Consider the following 18,002-nt stretch of genomic DNA (forward strand, 5'->3'; position numbering starts at 1 on the left):
TTTAGATGAGAAAGAACAAAAATCTTCTATACCAACTATGCTTTCTCCCTTGGACAACCCCTTTAACACTTAACGGGGTTACTTAATTTTAGAAGTGATGACTTAATCACAGTATAGGGAATGATTAGCTAAACTGTGGGGGTCTGACCCCACCTCAACAATCGGAATGGAATTCCCTTGTCCCCCAGGTTGATAGTTGCTCCAATCATTCTCTAGGATATTAGGTAGGAGCTGTACTTGGCTATGGTCAAAACATCTATAGAAGGCAAATGGAGGATTGTCAAGTGTGGTGGAGTTGCCCCCCTTTACCCTAGCTGCCCTGTCCAGCAGACTTCATCTTGTGACCCCTGGGCCCTCCCTCACCTATGTCTTGTATATACCACCGCCAGTGACCATGTTATAATAGGCATATAATGTATTGTACATATGTGTTATACCTTTAAGAGATGTTGTCATGTGATTGTAACCAGCGAAGGTACCAGTGACCATGTGACCTACAGGGTAACCTATGGGACCCCTCCTAGTCTCCCCCATATAAGACCAGGGTGGAGCTAGTTCAGTCTCTTGGAGCTCTGCTCTCTTCCTGCTTAGCTGAGTTGCAGTAAGGTCAAGTCCTGTAAGAGTGTGTCTGTAGTCCAGAGGAGGCCTTAAGTCTACCATGCAGTCACGGATCCACAAGTCCACTACCCCTCAGGTCCAACTCAAAACCTGGTAAGCTACAAACAGGGTATAGTCAGTCTCAGTCAAATCAGTCCAAGTCAATCCGTCTCAAGTCAGTGTGGCCGTGCATCAAATTGTCCAAGTCCACCATTAGCCCCAGCAAGCCCTGTGGTCTCTGAAGTCACTGGTCTCCTTCTTGGGTGTAGCCAAGCTGTATAGACTGTTAAATCTGTCTGATTCAGTAAAGCTGCCATTGTTCTGTAACTTGGCATCAGATCCAGCAGCTTACCTTCGGGTGGTGAAGTGGTTAAACCACACCCTGGCGTCACAAACACAAGGGGTTAATGCCATCTGCCCTCACCACACAAGCATGCATGCTGCTGCTCCATTTACCTGGTTAACAAGGGACCTCTGCTCTCGTGAACTAAGGGGTTCCCAGCTGTTGGACTTCCACAACCAGCTAGTCATCCACAATGTTGTGAATAGGTGAAAACTTTTGGAATAACCCTTTTAATATCATAAAGTATTCCTGAGGGTTTAGGATGGTAAAGAAGTTGTCATTCAGGAAGCAGGCCAGGAAAGTGTAGCATTAATTAATGTAAAGATCCAGAAATCATTATAACAGTCTGGTTTTATGATAGCTCCAAGATGGGGAAGTGGAGATCACTTGGGACCCGGCAATAGATTTATTTTATTTTGGAGTTTGTAGGCAGCAGCAGGTGCAACACATGGGATAAAACTGTAGTCGAAAAAAACTGCAAAATAATATTATCACATTTTAACGATCAAACTCTGATAATCTACCCCTAAAAATGCTCGAGGGATTATCCACCCTGTGCCTCTGGCAGTGTCAATTCAGCTTAAAGAGAAAACCGAATTAGGAACAAGTATCCACAAACACCCTCTTCTAAAAAAGACATGACTTCAGCCGCAGCCGCCCTCCCCTTTCCCAATCTCTGCTCAGGATGGAATGTTTTTCTAAGCTTCTCCCACACATGTTCACACAGCAGAATCTCTGCACTGCAACCCACCCAGAGATACAGCGCAGGGTGGGCACAGGCCACCCCTCCAAATGTCCATACCAGCGGTGCATTCAGCTAAATGAGTCCAACCCTTCCCTCCATGCTTTTCCTGGGGCTCCTATATTTACTCCTGAGATACTTTAATCAGGTTGCATGGGTCCCTTACACATGGGGGATATCAATGAATGTTTTGGAATTATAACTGGGCTAAAGCACAAAAAAATGTACATAATGTAGTTACATAGTTACTGTATGGCCATATTCACAAAGCATATTCTGTGCGGAATGTCCACATGGAATACATATAATCATTTGATTGCATATATATTGATCTATGTAATGCATATGTGTGGTGTCAGAAGGGGTTAATGTGTAATTAACCATTTTGTGACGCCAGGGTGTGGTTGACCTATACACCACCCAAGGCAGACCAGCTTCTCCTGCACCAGGCACAGGGCAAATCACTCCTATGCAATGTTATGGATAACTGGTTTGCTTTACTGAGGTTGGAAAGATGGTACAATCCGTTACAGCTCAGATTAGCGTAAAGGAGATGCAGGGTGAACTTTGGGAAGCTTATCGGCTTGCTGGGATTTATAGTTGATTGTGCTGTATATGACTGACTTGACTTGTATGCATCCCACGCTAAACTTTAGTGACTTGAACTCGACTGACTTGTTGGACTTGACTTGTATTAAATTTCCCGGACTAAGGGGGAGATTTATCAAAACCTGTGCAGAGGAAGACTGGTGCAGTTGCCCATAGCAACCAATCAGCTAGCTTCTTTCATTTTTAAAGAGGCCTGTGAAAAATGAAAGAAGCAATCTGATTGGTTGCTATGGGTAACTGCACTACTCTTCCTCTACACAGATTTTGATAAATCTCCCCCTAAGTGCTTACTGCAAGGCTTCGACTTTCACCTGGGTAGTGGGGTTAACTGGTAGTAGATGTTTGGTTGCTGGACTAGGCCTCAGGCCTCCTTCAGGATCACCTCACAGACAGACTTCACACTTCACCAAACTGTACCTCAGAACTGGGGATCGACCAATATCGTTTTTTTAGGGCCGTAACCGATACCGATAATCGGTGGAGGTTAGGGCCGATAGCCGATAACTTATACCGATATTCCGGTATAAGTTATCGGCTATTTATCCCCCCGCGACACCGCTGCAGATCATTGATTTAAAGCGGGCGCTTTAAATCAATGCACTGCAGTGGCTTTTGCGGTGCCATAGGCCGCCACCGCCACCCGCTACTCTCCCCCTGCCTGTCCGGGGGTACCGAGTCCTATCGCGGTGATAGGACTCGGGACCCCCGGACAAGCAGGGGGAGAGTAGCGGGTGGAGGCGGCGGCACCATTCCCCCCACCGCCGCACCGCTCCCCCCACGATGCATCGCTCCCCCCACCACTGCGCCCCGTCGCACCCCCCACCGTACCGCCCCCATTGCCTCCCCCATCCCCGGTTTTATAATTACCTGTTCCCGGGGCCCGGGGTCCACTGTACATCTGGCTTCGGTGGCGTCCTCCTGAGCTGTCACTGTGCGCACGTCACGTCACTCGTCATTGCGCACAGCGTAACGCAGGATGCAGCAGGAGCCAGAAGTAGTGTGGGCCCCGGGAACAGGTAATTATAAAACCGGGGATGGGGGAGGCAATGGGGCCGGGGCGGTGCGGTTGGGGGTGCGACGCGGTGCTGCGGGTCGGGGGGCGGTTGCTGTGTGGCGGGTCGGGGGGGGCAGTCGCTGTGCGGGGGGCGGTGCATTATCGGCTTATCGGCAAGGTAATTGCCGATACCGATAATGCCCAAAATCGTGATTATCGGCCGATAATATTGGCCAAACCGATAATCGGTCGATCCCTACTCAGAACAGCACTAAGAGACTGAAGAACTGAACTCTGGCCTCACTAAATATGGGAGGAATTTAGAGAGATCCCATTGGCCTGTTAATTCACCTGGTTCACCTTTGCATACTCCCCTAACAACAAGGTCCATAACAACAGGATATTTAAAGGAGAAAGTGCATAGCAAATACTCATACATTAACCATTGTATAACATTGTATTATACTGTGAATTATAGAGAGTCATGAGGAGAGTGGGCCCGAGATGGACATTAAAGCAGCATCTGCCACACAGGATGGGCAGGAGTACAGAAGAACACATGATTCTGTACTGGGTCAGCACATATTGTCACGATGCCGGCTGGCAGGTAGTGGATCCTCTGTGCCAGAGAGGGATTGGCGTGGACCGTGCTAGAGGATCGGTTCTAAGTCACTACTGGTTTTCACCAGAGCCCGCCGCAAAGCGGGATGGTCTTGCTGCGGCGGTAGTGACCAGGTCGTATCCCCTAGCAACGGCTCAACCTCTCTGGCTGCTGAAGATAGGCGCGGTACAAGGGAGTAGACAGAAGCAAGGTCGGACGTAGCAGAAGGTCGGGGCAGGCAGCAAGGATCGTAGTCAGGGGCAACGGCAGGAGGTCTGGAACACAGGCTAGGAACACACAAGGAAACGCTTTCACTGGCACTAAGGCAACAAGATCCGGCGAGGGAGTGAAGGGGAAGTGAGGTGATATAGGGAAGTGCACAGGTGTAAACACTAATTGGAACCACTGCGCCAATCAGCGGCGCAGTGGCCCTTTAAATCGCAAAGACCCGGCGCGCGCGCGCCCTAGGGAGCGGGGCCGCGCGCGCCGGGACAGAACTGACGGAGAGCGAGTCAGGTACGGGAGCCGGGGTGCGCATCGCGAGCGGGCGCTACCCGCATCGCGAATCGCATCCCGGCCAGAGGCGGTATCGCAGCGCCCCGGGTCCGTGGAACCGACCGGAGCGCTGCAGTGAGAGGAGTGTAGCGAGCGCTCCGGGGAGGAGCGGGGACCCGGAGCGCTCGGCGTAACAGTACCCCCCCCCTTGGGTCTCCCCCTCTTCTTGGAGCCTGAGAACCTGAGGACCAGACTTTTGTCCAGGATATTGTCCTCAGGTTCCCAGGACCTCTCTTCTGGACCACAACCCTCCCAATCCACTAAAAAGAAGGTTTTCCCTCTGACCTTTTTAGATGCTAAAATTTCTTTGACGGAGAAGATGTCCGAGGAGCCGGAGACAGGAGTGGGGGGAACAGATTTGGGAGAGAAACGGTTAATGATAAGTGGTTTAAGAAGAGAAACATGAAAGGCATTAGGAATACGAAGAGAAGGAGGAAGAAGAAGTTTGTAAGAGACAGGGTTAATCTGGCGCAAAATCTTGAAAGGACCAAGATAGCGTGGTCCCAACTTATAGCTAGGGACACGGAAGCGGACATATTTGGCGGAGAGCCATACCTTGTCTCCAGGGGAAAAAACGGGAGGAGCTCTTCTTTTCTTATCCGCGAATCTCTTCATGCGTGAAGAAGCCTGTAAGAGAGAATTTTGGGTCTCTCTCCATATGATGGAGAGATCACGAGAAATTTCATCCACAGCGGGCAGACCAGAGGGCAAGGGGGTAGGGAGGGGGGGAAGAGGGTGACGGCCGTACACCACGAAAAACGGGGATTTGGAGGAAGATTCAGAGATTCTGAAATTATACGAGAATTCGGCCCAAGGTAGAAGATCTGCCCAGTCATCCTGGCGGGAGGAAACAAAATGTCGTAAATAGTCACCCAAGATCTGGTTAATTCTTTCTACTTGTCCATTGGATTGAGGATGGTATGCAGAAGAAAAATTTAATTTAATCTTGAGTTGTTTACAGAGAGCCCTCCAGAATTTAGACACAAATTGGACGCCTCTATCCGAGACGATCTGCGTAGGCAACCCGTGAAGACGAAAAATGTGTACAAAAAATTGTTTAGCCAACTGAGGCGCTGAAGGAAGACCAGGAAGAGGGATGAAATGTGCCATTTTGGAGAATCGATCAACGACCACCCAAATAACAGTGTTGCCATGGGATGGGGGTAAGTCAGTAATAAAATCCATACCAATCAGAGACCAAGGTTGTTCGGGAACAGGCAGAGGAAGAAGAAAACCAGCGGGCTTCTGGCGAGGAGTCTTATCCCGGGCACAGATAGTGCAGGCTCGCACAAAGTCCACCACATCAGTCTCTAGAGTCGGCCACCAATAGAAGCGAGAGATGAGTTGCACAGATTTCTTGATGCCCGCATGACCTGCGAGATGGGAGGAGTGACCCCATTTGAGGATTCCGAGGCGTTGGCGTGGAGAAACAAAGGTCTTTCCTGGTGGAGTTTGCCTGATGGAGGCTGGAGAAGTGGAAATCAGGCAGTCAGGAGGAATGATGTGTTGAGGAGAGAGTTCAATTTCAGAAGCATCTGAGGAACGAGAGAGAGCATCGGCCCTAATGTTCTTATCAGCAGGCCGAAAGTGAATTTCAAAATTAAATCGGGCAAAGAACAGAGACCACCTGGCCTGACGAGGATTCAGCCGTTGGGCAGACTCGAGGTATGAGAGGTTCTTGTGATCGGTGTAAATAATAACTGGAAATCTTGATCCCTCCAGCAGATGCCTCCATTCCTCAAGTGCTAATTTAATGGCTAGAAGCTCTCGATCCCCGATGGAGTAGTTCCTCTCCGCCGGAGAGAAGGTCCTAGAAAAAAACCCACAAGTAACAGCATGCCCGGAAGAGTTTTTTTGTAGAAGGACAGCTCCAGCTCCCACTGAGGAGGCATCAACCTCCAATAGGAAGGGTTTAGATGGGTCAGGTCTGGAGAGCACGGGAGCCGAAGAGAAGGCGGACTTGAGTCGTTTAAAGGCGTCTTCCGCTTGAGGAGGCCAAGACTTGGGATCGGCATTTTTTTTGGTTAAAGCCACAATAGGAGCCACAATGGTAGAAAAATGTGGAATAAATTGCCTGTAATAATTGGCGAACCCCAAAAAACGTTGGATGGCACGGAGTCCGGAGGGGCGTGGCCAATCTAAGACGGCAGAGAGTTTATCTGGATCCATTTGTAGTCCCTGGCCAGAGACCAAGTATCCTAGAAAAGGAAGAGATTGGCATTCAAACAGACATTTCTCAATTTTAGCATAGAGTTGATTGTCACGAAGTCTCTGAAGAACCATACGGACATGCTGGCGGTGTTCTTCTAGATTGGCCGAAAAAATTAGGATATCATCGAGATATACAACAACACAGGAGTATAACAGATCACGAAAAATTTCATTAACAAAGTCTTGGAAGACAGCAGGGGCGTTGCACAGGCCAAAGGGCATGACCAGATACTCAAAGTGTCCATCTCTGGTGTTAAATGCTGTTTTCCACTCATCCCCCTCTCTGATGCGGATGAGGTTATAGGCGCCTCTTAAGTCCAATTTAGTAAAGATGTGGGCACCTTGGAGGCGATCAAAGAGTTCAGAGATGAGGGGTAAGGGGTAGCGGTTCTTAACCGTGATTTTATTAAGTCCGCGGTAGTCAATGCAAGGACGTAGAGAGCCATCTTTTTTGGACACAAAGAAAAATCCGGCTCCGGCAGGAGAGGAGGATTTACGGATAAAGCCCTTTTTTAGATTCTCCTGGACGTATTCAGACATGGCAAGAGTCTCTGGGGCAGAGAGAGGATAAATTCTGCCCCGGGGTGGAGTAGTGCCCGGGAGGAGGTCGATAGGACAATCATAAGGCCTGTGAGGAGGTAGAGTCTCCGCTTGTTTTTTGCAGAAAACATCCGCGAAGTCCATATAGGCCTTAGGGAGACCGGTTACTGGAGGAAGCACAGAGTTACGGCAAGGGTTACTGGGAACCGGTTTTAGACAGTCCTTGGAACAAGAGGGCCCCCAACTCTTGATCTCCCCAGTGGACCAATCCAGGGTTGGGGAATGAAGTTGAAGCCAGGGAAGTCCAAGGAGAATTTCCGAGGTGCAATTGGGGAGGACCAAAAGTTCAATCCTCTCGTGATGAGATCCGATGCTCATTAGAAGGGGCTCCGTGCGGAAACGTATGGAACAGTCCAATCTTTCATTGTTTATACAATTGATGTAAAGGGGTCTGGTGAGACTGGTCACTGGGATGTTGAACCTGTTGACGAGAGAGGCCAAAATAAAATTTCCTGCAGATCCAGAGTCTAAGAAGGCCACAGAAGAGAAGGAGAAGGCAGAGGCAGACATCCGCACAGGCACAGTAAGACGTGGAGAAGCAGAGTGGACATCAAGGATTGTCTCACCCTTGTGCGGAGTCAGGGTACGTCTTTCCAGGCGGGGAGGGCGGATAGGACAATCCCTTAGGAAGTGTTCGGTACTAGCACAGTACAGGCAGAGGTTCTCCATGCGGCGTCGTGTCCTCTCTTGAGATGTCAGGCGAGACCGGTCGACCTGCATAGCCTCCACGGCGGGAGGCACAGGAACAGATTGCAGGGAACCAGAGGAGAGAGGAGCCGAGGAGAAGAAACGCCTCGTGCGAACAGAGTCCATATCTTGGCGGAGCTCCTGACGCCTTTCGGAAAAACGCATGTCAATGCGAGTGGCTAGGTGAATAAGTTCATGAAGATTAGCAGGCATTTCTCGTGCGGCCAGAACATCTTTAATGTTGCTGGATAGGCCTTTTTTAAAGGTCGCGCAGAGGGCCTCATTGTTCCAGGATAATTCAGAAGCAAGAGTACGGAATTGTACGGCATACTCGCCAACGGAAGAATTACCCTGGACCAGGTTCAACAGGGCAGTCTCAGCAGAAGAGGCTCGGGCAGGTTCCTCAAAGACACTTCGAATTTCCGAGAAGAAGGAGTGTACAGAGGCAGTGACGGGGTCATCGCGGTCCCAGAGCGGTGTGGCCCAAGCCAGGGCTTTTCCAGACAGCAGGCTGACTACGAAAGCCACCTTAGACCTTTCAGTGGGGAACTGGTCCGACATCATCTCCAAGTGTAATGAACATTGGGAAAGGAAGCCACGGCAAAGCTTAGAGTCCCCATCAAATTTATCCGGCAAGGATAGTCGTAGTCCAGAAGCGGCCACTCGCTGCGGAGGAGGTACAGGAGCTGGCGGAGGAGATGGTTGCTGGAGCTGTGGTAGTAACTGTTGTAGCATAACAGTCAGTTGAGACAGCTGTTGGCCTTGTTGCGCAATCTGTTGTGACTGCTGGGCGACCACCGTGGTGAGGTCAGCGACAACTGGCAGAGGAACTTCAGCGGGATCCATGGCCGGATCTACTGTCACGATGCCGGCTGGCAGGTAGTGGATCCTCTGTGCCAGAGAGGGATTGGCGTGGACCGTGCTAGAGGATCGGTTCTAAGTCACTACTGGTTTTCACCAGAGCCCGCCGCAAAGCGGGATGGTCTTGCTGCGGCGGTAGTGACCAGGTCGTATCCCCTAGCAACGGCTCAACCTCTCTGGCTGCTGAAGATAGGCGCGGTACAAGGGAGTAGACAGAAGCAAGGTCGGACGTAGCAGAAGGTCGGGGCAGGCAGCAAGGATCGTAGTCAGGGGCAACGGCAGGAGGTCTGGAACACAGGCTAGGAACACACAAGGAAACGCTTTCACTGGCACTAAGGCAACAAGATCCGGCGAGGGAGTGAAGGGGAAGTGAGGTGATATAGGGAAGTGCACAGGTGTAAACACTAATTGGAACCACTGCGCCAATCAGCGGCGCAGTGGCCCTTTAAATCGCAAAGACCCGGCGCGCGCGCGCCCTAGGGAGCGGGGCCGCGCGCGCCGGGACAGAACTGACGGAGAGCGAGTCAGGTACGGGAGCCGGGGTGCGCATCGCGAGCGGGCGCTACCCGCATCGCGAATCGCATCCCGGCCAGAGGCGGTATCGCAGCGCCCCGGGTCCGTGGAACCGACCGGAGCGCTGCAGTGAGAGGAGTGTAGCGAGCGCTCCGGGGAGGAGCGGGGACCCGGAGCGCTCGGCGTAACACATATGCATTACATTGATCTTTTAGATAAGTGCTCTATTGGTACAGCCTGCCATAGTCAGGCTGCACTAATAACCAAGCAACTGCAGGCACTACTACAGGCCTCGGGCTGCCCTGGCAACAGTAATGTAGGCCAAAAGCTGTTTAAATGCTGCAATAGCTATTAACTGCGACAGTAAAACAGTTAAATCAGGGGTCTCAAAATCCCGGCCCGCACCAAGGATCTGGAATTTTTATCGCCCGATGCCCCATACATGCAGTTCCGGGCACCAGGCAGGTGATTTCTTCAGGCATTTATCCCTGCTTCCAAGCAGGGCTAAATGGCGGAAGACTTCACACACTTTGGCAAACACTGCTACATGGGACCCAGTGCACAAATGATGGGGCAACCAGTCTTGCCCCGTTACTAAACTTCTACTTACATTTGCGTGCCGGGACTTCCTGGTGGAGGTGCACGCAGTGCGCAGGGACACCGACGATGTCACTTATAGCGCGCACCTCTGCCAGGAAGTCTCCGCAGGCAGATGTAAGTAGCACAGTCAAGGTGAGGAATCTGTACTACGGCTACCTAATGTGGGGAATCTGTGCTATGGCTATCTAATGTGAGGAATCTGTGCTACGGCTACCTAATGTGGGGAATCTGTTGTGCTAAGGCTACCTAATGAGGGGAAACTGTGCTAAGGCTACCTAATGTGGGGAATCTGTGCTAAGGCTACCTAATGTGGGGAATCTGTGCTAAGGCTACCCAATGTGGGGAATCTGTGCTAAGGATTCCTAATGTGGGGAAACTGTGCTGCGCTACCAGATGTGGGGAATCTTTGCTAAGGCTACGTAATGTGGGGAATCTGTGCTAAGGCTACCTAATGTGGAGAATCTGTGCTAAGGCTACCTAATGTGGGGAAACTGTGTTATGGCTACCTAATGTGGGGAAACTGCTACCTTTCTAGTGTGGGGAAACTGCTTCCTACCTAATGCCCCCCCCCCTCAGCAGTAGCACCCCCATCATCCGTCAGCTCATGCTATTACCACAGGGGGGTAGGGAGAATGGGGGGGGGGGGAGTGTTGCTGGTGGATGATGGGGGTGCTACTGCTAGTGGGGGGTGTTGCTGGTGGATGATGAGGGGTGCATGATGGGGCAATATATGTGAGGGGCACATGATGGGTGTATTATATGTGAGGGGCGCATGCGGCCCAGCCTCACCGAGCCGCTACCTTCAGTGGCCCCCAGATAATTTGAGTTTGAGACCCCTGAGTTAAATGACTGGCCTCAGAGGTATCTACAATGTCGATCATTACTGGCTAGCCACACATGGAAGGCACTGATGAAAGATATGGTGGTTTCTGCACAGTGCTCTATATGTGGTAGAAATGTGCCTGTTCCATTGGCAGCTATATTTTCGATGTCCTGATGTATAGCACCTAAGTGATTTTAGAGATGGAGAAGGATCATCAGTATACCCTGTAATGCTATTGCAGGTTGCCATTCATTTGTTATGGCAGACAAGGGTCTGCCATCCAGAACATAATCGGGGGTGGGAGATTTATCAAAATCTGTCCAGAGGAAAAGATGCTGAGTTGCCCATAGCAACCAATCAGGTCGCTTCTTTAATTTCACAGAGGCCTTTTAAAAAAGAAATAAGCGATCTGATTGATTGCTATGGGCAACTCAGCAACTTTTCCTCTGGACAGGTTTTGCTAAATCTCCCCCAATCCTGTCCAGCTGCAGCAACATTTTTGTCCCTGCTGACGCTCAGGCTGAGACAAAGTCCAGGAAGTGAGGGTGAGAATAAAACTGTGCTCACTCCTGTCCTATCAGACTGCAGCATAAAAACAGAAAGAAGGGGGTTACAGGGCAGCTTGCATTGATTGGATAAGGAGACCCAGCACAGCAGACTCAGGTAGGAAGTGAATGCATGGTGAGTGAGGGCAGGCTTAGTGCTTGCCTCAGACATGCCCCTTTCTGAGAAGTGGATGTCAGGATGAATGCGCAGCAGACTGGAGGGATTTTTAAGCTAAAATCGGAAGCTAGAAACATAAAAAAGACGTGTAAAGCATGACCTAGCGAGGAATATATAGAAGCATTATTTTTTTCTGTGATATGACAGATACGCTTTAATACATTTTATTTAAAAAAATAATGGTAAAAAAGAATTTCCAAAATTTCCTGTTGGAGTTCCCTTACTCCAACTACAAGTCCCAAAATCCCTTGTTTGTAAGTGTAAGGTCACTTTTCTCCCTCCCACACATGAGTCACCCTCCCTTTGCAGCGCAAGCCTGAGCTACAAAAAAAAAAAAGACACAGGTACAGACACTGTATTATGAACTAAACTAAATTTACAGCCTCTGTAGCATAGTCAAATTAAAAATAATCCTGGAATACCCCTTTAAGCAAAACCTTTGTAGTGTCTCTTTAAGACATCAGTGAAATAGAAACATCAAACGTATCTCTAGCCAGGAAATGTTTGCATTCATTACTCTGATGATCCTGATAAAACACAAAACATAATAATAATCTAATGTGTGACCTTGGCGCTACCTCTGACACAAACATCTGTCTTTTTCTATTTCTTCTTCTCGGCTTCACATTAAAATTCCGCCTCTTATCACATAAGGACAAGTAACCCCGGCGTCCTGGCGAGCGCCGCAGTTTCGGGGAGCCACTAATCTTACAGAGCATCGTACAAGACATTAAAGGAGCAGTGTCTGAGCAAAGGCCAATATTGGCGGTACAGCAGGATTGGGGCGAATGGATTTATGCAGCAACCTGGATAAAAAGAAACACTGCAGAGGTCGGGTCTCCTCCAGTAGTTCATAAAATAGGGTTACCGTATTTTTCGCCATATAAGACGCACTTTTTCTTCCCCAAAACTGGGGGGGGGGGGGGGGGAAGTTGGTGCGTCTTATACGGTGAATACACCCCTATCACGGCGGTCTATGCGGCCATCAACGGCGGGGACCCGCGGTTAATACAGGACATCACCGATCGTGATGCCCTGTATTAACCCTTCAGACGCGGCGATCAAAGCTGACCGCCGCGTCTGAAGGGAAAGTGACACTAACCCGGCTGCTCAGTCACGCTGTTCGGGACCGCCGTGGTGAAATCGCGGCGTCCCGAACAGCTTACAGGACACCGGGAGAGACCTTACCTGCCTCCTCGCTGTCTGCTCCGTGCCAGGATCCCCTGCATGGCCGGCGCTCTCCTTCGACGTCATCATGTCGTCGCACACACCGTCCCATCATCCAATAGGAGCGGCGTGCGTAGCAATGTCATGACGGCGACGTGATAACGGCGACGTTATGACGGCGACGGAGAGCGTGGATCCTGGAGAGGAAGACGTCCGGAGCGTCAGGGACACCCCGGGGACGCTGCGACAGCGATGGAGCAACATCCAGGGCAGCGGTGACGGGCGGTGATGGGTCCGGAGCGGCGGGGACACGTGAGTATTACCTCCTATACCAGTGGTCTTCAAGCTGCGGACCTCCAGATGTTGCAAAACTACAACTCCCAGCGTGCCCGGACAGCCAACGGCTGTCTGGGCATGCTGGGAGTTGTAGTTTTGCAACATCTGGAGGTCCGCAGCTTGAAGATCACTGTTGAGTTCAGAATCTTTTTTTTCTAGATTTTGCACCTTTAAAATTGGGTACGTCTTATATACCGGTGCGTCCTATAGGGCGAAAAATACGGTAAATATCCTAAATAAATAAATAAAACAGATAACCAATCTGTGCACACCAAGGGGGAGATTTATCAAGACCTGTGTAGAGGAAAAGTTGAGCAGTTGCCCATAGCAACCAATCAGATAGTTTCTTTCATTTTTTTTAAAGGCCTTTGAAATATGAAAGAAGCAATGTGATTGGTTGCTATGGGCAACTGCTCAACTTTTCCTCTGCACAGGGTTTGATGAATCTTCCCCCCCCCCCCCCCCCCAATGTTCAAACCAGAAAACACGGCATAAGTTTTAACCCCATAAGGACATAGGGGGGAGGTTTATCAAAACCTGTCCAGAGGAAAAGTTGACAAGTTGCCCATAGCAACCAATCAGATCGCTTCTTAAATTTTTGAGAGGCCTTTTTAAAAATGAAAGAAGCAATCTGATTGGTTGTTATGGGCAACTGGTCACCTTCTTCTCTGCACAGGTTTTGATAAATCTCCCCCTTGGACTTTAGGACCCAACAAATGTATCCATTCCGAGATCCATAATTATTATTATTTTTTGCATTTTTTCCACTAACTTTTTGACATTTTCACCTGACAAAGGCTTCATTCATCTCTCCTCGCTTCTTTTATCATCTCTGCTTACTGTCAGTGAATGGGAATATTCTACTTTATACTTTGCCTCTACTTTGTGAGATAAAAATAAAAGGAGCACAAACAGTATCTCATAGAGGACTGTCTAAACCAGTGTTTCCCAACCAGGGTGCCTCCAGCTGTGTTAAAACTACAACTCCCAACATGCCCGGACAGCCGTATCTTGGAAACAACTACCTACCTACCTATTTATTGGAGGACCTACCCATCTACTGGGATAACTACTTATCTACTGGGGGACCTACCTAATAGATTTCTCTACCCATCTACTGTGGACCTACTTACTTCTCCCACTCAACATGCCTACGACACCCCCCAACCCATTTACCTACCCACTTTTACTGTGCGGGACACAAAGGAGGGCATTATTACTGTTTGGGCACTGTGCATCTAAAAAAGTTGGGAAAAAAAGATGTTTGTCCATCAGATTTTAAAGAGATAAATTGTGGCTGGCTAATGTCTCCACGATGGTCTGGACCAGTTGGGGAAGGAAAAAGCAAAGTGAGTGACACTGACAGAGACCCTCCACCTGTAGTCACTGTAATCACGTATATGGACTGTAGACTCACTGTACTGTAGATCAGGTATCTACCACTATATGGTCACTGTCTGAGGATAATATTAGTTTGAATAGCGTGTTATATTCAGAAACTTCTGCGAACACCCCTGACTGCCGAAACACCCCACAAATTTGTCCATTACAAATCATAGTCAGATATGAGAACAATTCTGTGACAATCAGGGACCCTTCTCCCCTCTTCACCACCGTACAGACTCCCCCGTACTCACTGATCTCGACATAAATCCCTACAGCAATGATTGACAGTTTTGTGCCTTAAACCTGTTACTGTGTAGACGTCATCCACCTACATTGGTCTAAATCTTTTAAATCTCAGGTCCCGGGGCCAAGTAGCCTCAGCGAATGTCACACATGACAATTACCGCCCCTGGCTTCAGAGATTTGCTGCATTTTGAGGATCTATAAATATTTTAGTTACATAAAATTATTTAGCAGTCAGCCACGTCCTGAGTCCTGGAAAACAATATAATAGGCCCAAGTGGTACCTGACCAAAGGCAATGTGATAAGAGTGACAACAAGGACCAATTATCTACGAGTCCCGAATGAAAGAAACATCTACTTTTACAAAGATGGTGAAAAGCCATATTATAGAGGTTCATAAAGAATTAGATTTATTGTCTTCTTCACCCAATACACTTGTGTATGGACAGGAGACTAGTGTCTCAGAGGAGACTATATCCAATTCTTTGGTTATGACTGGGTGTGATGGCATCTTACATACATCTTAAAGTCTCATGGAGTCCAATGATGCCCCATACAGATGACTATAAAAGATTTGCAACATATATTCACATTCACCTTGTTTTGATTGGTAATGCCAGGAATATATCAATATCCAAGAAGTGATGGCCATTATTCTTTATTTCTGTCATATATCAGAATCAGGAAAGACCATATTTAACTAAGTGAGCACTGACCAAAACAATAGGGATTGTATATGATGTTTTTGATGATCTGAGCGGTTGTGTCAACTGGTCATGCCCTTTTCGTATGGACTATTACAGCCCATGGACATCATACTGTGTGAACTGGGATCTCCTTAGTAATGGGAGACCCACTAAAAGGAGTGGCTCCTACTCCATTAGGGGGTTTATCACAGACCTGTATTACATGTTTGCCAATCTGAGATCTAATTCTTCCATTAATGTTCCAGATGAAATTCTGGAAAATGATTAACATAATGGGGCAAAAAAGTTCCCCCCACCATCCATTGAATTTTTCCTTCTAATGCCTTATGCTACTGACATGGAGATTAGAGTACTATCACCAAACTATGAAGACTTGCATATGTTTTATGGTGTAAAAAGTTTCTCTGCAATCACAAGAATTGTGAAAAATAATCCAGAAGAAACGCAGACGTTAAAGAGCATTTCCTAAGATGAACCCTGTTTTCAACTGTCCACAAAATGAACATATGTTGATTTAAGTTGTTTTACTACCCTTGTGATCTCTCATGCTTTCCTTCTGCTTGTGATGCAAGCTCAGCTGTCTAGATTTCCCCATTTGCTATATAGTGTACATTCTGTAATGGACCTTCTGTACCCTCTAGCTGGGAATTCAGCCAACAACTCTCTGGGAGGCTCATATGGGTGTGGTGGGCACAGTTATAGTCAAATAGGTGTCATAGGAGGGAAATGACTTTGGCAAAATTCGGAGCTACAGTGTATAGCTAGTACAGTACTCCTGTTGGCAACAGGAACAGAAGAAAGGCATAAAAGACCACAGGAAGGTTATAAAATAGCTTAGTTTACCAATATATGCAGGAAAGTCTGTTATTGTACTGCAAATCATGTGTGACCCCATGCCACCCTGGAGCCCTAGCATATCAGAACAAAAAAACAGGAAGATAGAACCACTGAAAGGAGACTGGGATTTTAGCATTATATTCAGCATAAAGGCAAAATTGAATTAAAACACAATTGATGAACGCTGCAGATCATTTTTGGTGCAGGTTTATAATCCTTTTTTAATAAGGTTCCTGCACTGTTAATGAGCTGTGAAATAAGATCAGTATCATAAAACCAGTTCGATATCCGGATATAAGGGTTTATCTTGGTAACCAAAAAAACATTTTCAAACACCTTATTATTCAGGTTGGACTGTGGAGAGACCCTCATTGGGGAGAGAGGCTACAAAGAGACTCCTTGTCTCTCGTGTATCCGCTATGTCCATACATTACATGAAAAGACTAATCAATTTTTTTTTTGTGTTTTTATTTTCCCATATGGTGGCACTGCAGGGAACGTAGGGCCAAAGCACACAATGGAATTTTAGCAAGGAATTTCCTTGCTGAATTTCATCAACGAATCTGTCATGCCATGAAATGGGGTTAATTTCACTGTTCCAGATATTAAAGGGGTAGTCCGGGAATTTTTTTTTTCAAATTATACGGTGCCAGAAGGTTGTACAGATTTGTACATTTTTTCTATTTAAAAATCTTAATCCTTCCAGTACTTATCAGCTAATGTATGCACCAGATAAAGTTGTGTAGTTCTTTCCAGTCTGACCACATTGCTCTCTGCCAGGGACGGATATATCACCTGTGTAGCCGGTTCAGCTGCACAGGGGCCCAGAATTTAAGGGGGCCCGCCGTCATTTTGAAAGGGCGGCAGGCCCCCTCACACGACACACACGTGAGCAGCGGCGGCCACGGCACATAATAGCGCAGTGGTCACTTTAGACCAATATTTGAAATTCCCTCCTGGCGGATGCGTCGTGCGCTGAATGATCCACCAGAGAGGATACTGTGTCCGGGCAGGGAAGCGCCCACATCACTGCAACGATGACGTGCTACACTTCCTGGCAGCCCGTGTACAGAACAGCGCACAGGTGAAGGTGGGGAGCGGGGATTTTTAATGCAAATGGGCAGGGGCAGAATCGGGAGGGGGGTTGAATAGCAGCGGGGAAAGGGGGAATTTGAATGGAAGCAGTGGCGGGGGGGGGGGGGGTGAATTGAAAAAGAAGAAGGGAAGGGGATGAATGGAAGAAGGAGTGGGAGGTTTGTTGAATGTATGCAGGGCCAGAAGCGGGGGAGAGGGGAATTTGAATGGAAGCAGGGGTGGGGGATAAATGGAAGAAGGAGCGGGGGGCTAATGGAAGCAGTGGGGGGTTAATGGGAGCAGGGACAGGAGGGGGTGAATGGAAGAAGGAGCAGGGGGGTTAACGGAATCAGGGGGGTTAACGGAAGCAGGGGGGTTAATGGAAGCTGGGGGGTTAATGGAAGCAGGGGGGTGGGTGAATGTAAACAGGGGTAGGAGGGGTGAATGGAAGAAGGAGCAGGGGGTTAATGGAATCAGGGGGGTTAACGGAAGCAGGGGGGTTAATGGAAGCTGGGGAGTTAATGGAAGCAGGGGGGTGGGTGAATGTAAACAGGGGTAGGAGGGGTGAATGGAAGAAGGAGCAGGGGGGTTAATGGAAGCAGGGGGGTTAACGGAAGCGGGGGGTTAACGGAAGCAGGGGGCTTAACGGAAGCAAGGGGGGTAAATGGAAGCAGGGGGGGTTAATGGAAGTGGGAGGTTAATGGAAGCAGGGGGGGCTAATGGAAGAAGGGGGGTGGGTGAATGTAAGCAGGGGCAGGAGGGGTGAATGGAAGAAGGAGCAGGGGGGTTAAT

At 48.6% G+C, this 18,002-nt stretch overlaps 1 protein-coding gene across 4 annotated transcripts in view; it reads right to left on the bottom strand.

The window, feature by feature from the left end:
- ZBTB7C (zinc finger and BTB domain containing 7C) overlaps positions 1-18,002 on the bottom strand; it is a 281,395-nt gene that overhangs the window by 103,088 nt on the left and 160,305 nt on the right. The gene's annotated exons all lie outside the window — the stretch shown is intronic.

The sequence above is a fragment of the Hyla sarda genome, chromosome 1 (genome assembly GCF_029499605.1).
Source record: "Hyla sarda isolate aHylSar1 chromosome 1, aHylSar1.hap1, whole genome shotgun sequence".
Taxonomy (NCBI): domain Eukaryota; kingdom Metazoa; phylum Chordata; class Amphibia; order Anura; family Hylidae; genus Hyla; species Hyla sarda.